This window comes from Octodon degus, unplaced genomic scaffold (assembly GCF_000260255.1).
Source record: "Octodon degus isolate 3935 unplaced genomic scaffold, OctDeg1.0 scaffold00051, whole genome shotgun sequence".
NCBI classification, from domain to species: Eukaryota; Metazoa; Chordata; class Mammalia; order Rodentia; family Octodontidae; genus Octodon; species Octodon degus.
In genome coordinates this window covers 10,047,730-10,051,175 of record NW_004524627.1, presented here as the reverse complement: position 1 = coordinate 10,051,175, position 3,446 = coordinate 10,047,730, and the positions used below count along the sequence as shown (strand labels likewise).

The 3,446-nt window shown below is 38.5% G+C and overlaps 1 long non-coding RNA gene across 1 annotated transcript in view; it reads left to right on the top strand.

The window, feature by feature from the left end:
- LOC111817209 overlaps positions 1-1,409 on the top strand; it is a 19,719-nt gene extending 18,310 nt beyond the window's left edge. Inside the window, exon 3 of the long non-coding RNA XR_002821458.1 lies at positions 4-1,409. This is a non-coding gene — a long non-coding RNA (uncharacterized LOC111817209). The remainder of the gene's footprint in view (positions 1-3) is intronic.
- Positions 1,410-3,446: the final 2,037 nt, after the last annotated feature.

Here is a 3,446-nt window from a genome sequence, read left to right as displayed (position 1 = left end):
AAGGGTGGGTGTGCTAAAGTGGGTTAAGCCATGAGTACAAAGACTAAGAAATTATTTTCAGTTAGATGATTTGATGACCATCCTCCAGAGAGGTCTTTCTGACTTGGCTTTCTTAAAACATACTCCCAGTTTTGATGGTAAAATGTTATCATCTGACTATAAGTCGTTTTCATCTTAGTTACCAGAACAAGAACAAAGTCATCTAAACACTGTACTACACATGTTAACAGGATGGGGGATGTTGGTGCAGGCCTTGGGAGGCTGAGACAGAAAGACTGGCTCTGAGTTTGTGGCCAGCCTTGGCTACAAAAAGAGTTGAAGGCCAGTCTGAGCTATGTAGCAAAGCCCTAGTTCAAAAAAAACAAACCAACTCTTGACAACAGTTTTCCTTAGGGAATGATAGGGAAATATTCACATTTTACCTTTAACACTTTTATATTTATTTGTAGAATGAAAATATAAATGCAAGTTTAGAAAACAAATACAGGAGCCAGGTGCAACAGTGCATGACTGTAATCTGAGCAACTCAGAAGACTGAAGCAGAACTCTCACCAGTTTGAGAGGTCAGCCCAAGCAACTTAGCAAACCCAACGTAGCTCAGGGAGGGGAATGGTTCAATCCCAGGTTCAATCCCCAGTACAACAAAAGCAAATACGGGGATCCCATCAAACACATATGTAAATGTAAATGGAGAAAACCAGGGATTTTGTTTTATACCACCTAGAACTGAATTTTGTGCTCCGAATAGCTTACTTCCATCCCTTCTTCTTAGAATAAATCTATGAATGGGATCTACACCTCATAAATGGATAAACTGTTTTACTTCTTCAAAATTCAGTGATTATTTCAAATTATTTTTTAAATAAGATAAAAACCTAAAATGGTCAATGGTCAAAGAGCTGAAACTAAATCATACTTCTTTTTCCTAAATAAGTAGTGTATTAACCACAAAGACAAGGAGAGAACACCGGCTATGCCTCACAAGACCTTCAACAACTAGATAGTTCTATAGGGCTTAAAGTATTCCTTGTTCTACAGATACAGTCTCAAACAGTTAAATGTGCAAGGATTGGTGTCTAAAACAGACTAGAATTATTCTGAGCACCCACGTCTTTGTTAGGTAAAAGAGGGACCCTTTAGTAAACTAGTAAAAGTGTACTTAGAATTTTACCAGTCCAGCTACCATTAACACACCACCACATCCAAAACCAAAATCTGGACTTTTCTTTCCAGTAGTCTATTGGCATTATTAATAGTCTGTTTCCTTAGGTTGGACGTTCCTACTTTTGTTGCGATAAACACCACTCAGAACACTATATAATTTTTCTTTGCATTCCACTTACTAAGTCTGGTGAAATATAAAGATGATCTAGGAAACCCAGAAATGAAAACATGCATTAAAAAAGAAGGTAATTTGTTAATGTAGTGATTTCAAAAAATACTGCTAACAATTAGAGTGAGCTGCATAAGGCACTGTCATACCTATTTTATTAGCCACCTTTTTAGCTAGAGATGATCTTTCCTGTTGTCACAGATTCCTATCACTTTTCCAACATTTGTATTAACTTCCACGTTCTTTTAGTCAGCACCAACAGAACACGCTACAAAGCAGCAGGTATATACTCGTATTTGGTAAATTGACTCATACGTAGGAATAGGGTACTTTATCTGAAGGTTTGTCTCTCTCCAAAATTCAAGTTGAGATCCTAGCATGATGGCATTAAGAGATAGGGCCTTTGGGAAGTCATTAAGGGAGGAAGTAGTGACTTAATAAAAGACCCCAAGAGGTTGGGGTGTCCAAATCAATAGGAGGTATTACTTGGAAGTATGAAAATATCATAGTATATATATATGTACTCATATATAGAGATCTCTAAGGTCTACTGAGAAAAACATCTCATTGTTTCATTATATTCCATATTCACATAGATGGGATTAAATACATATCCCATATGTTCATATATGGGCTATCTATATCCTACACATGATATATATCACATTAATCATATCTTCTATTGATATAATGTGGTCCCTTGTCCATGAATTTAATTCTTTCCATGATTCTGGAGGCAAACTTAGTCTGACAAGTACTAAATCAAATTCAATGGTTAAACTCCATGTTTACCTTATGGAGAAACTTGATTCAGTTCTTAACTGATTATATGTGTGTGTGTGTGTGTGTGTGTGTGTGTGTGTGTAATCAAATTATATAATTTATCTATATATCTATATAGATATCTATCTCAGGCCGGCCAGACAGCTCAGCAGACTAAAGCGTCTGCTTAGGCAGAGCACAGTGGCCAGGGTTCGATCTCCAGCATCCTGTGCCAACCCCGATGTGGTGGCACGAACCTGTAATCCCAGTGCTTGAGAGGCTGAAAACAGAAGAATCACTATGAGTCCAACCTACATAGTAAGACCCTATACTAAAAAGGATAGGGAGATATATAGATATCTATATATCTATATATCTATATATCTCCTTTGCTTTAAACCCCAGAGAAAGACTCACTATGGGAGTGGGGTGGGGGCTCAAGAAAGAGGGCTGTCCATCTGTGAAGCAGGTCCTCACCAGACACCAAGTCTCCAGCATACAGCATACAGAACCAGGACAAACCAATTTATGTGTATAAGCCATTCAGCCTGTACTTTGTTGTTGCAGCCCCAATGCAGTCAAAATTCAAGGTCAGGAAGTGAGTTTAATTTCCCTAGAACACTAAGAAACCAGATTTCTTTGAATGTTTCATTCTCTTTTAAAAAAATCTTTAAGATATCATTTCTCCAAGCCACACAGAGGGCAGCATGTAGCACAGCACAAGTTCAAAGGGAGTAGTGTAGATGTGAGTTCCAGAATTCTGGGAGTCATCTGAGTGACCAAGTTTGGGGGAGAGGGGTATTTTCTTTTCAATTGACACTAAATAGAGAAAATTGTAAAGGTAACGGAAATAAAAGTTCTGGGCACCACGTTAGACCAATCTGGCCAAATCAATTACTATAAACGTTCTGAAGAAGTATTAAGTATTTTACTAAATAATCGTATAAAATTCTAACAAAACAGTTATATTACAGTAAAGCATAAATATAGTCCTGCAACTTGGGAGTCTGCCTGTTACTGGGCTTTGACAAAAGCCCAGTACCTTCCTATAGAGAAGTCGGTGAGAACCTGGGGTTGTTAACACTGTTCACTCCAGTAACGTGGCATCCTAATCAACAGGAACACAGAAACATCTGACTCCAAAACGCAAGCCTTTAGGGCCAGAGAGATGGCTCAGTGGAATAAGCGCTTCCCTGGCAAGTACAAGGGCCCGAGTTCAATCCCCGGTACCGCCAAAAAAAAAAAAAACAACCCCAAAAACGCAAGCCTTCAACAGTAGCCCACAGACTACTCAATGTACGTGGCATATTAAAGAGGTAAAGGACCTGCTCAGTGGTAGAGCACTTGCCCA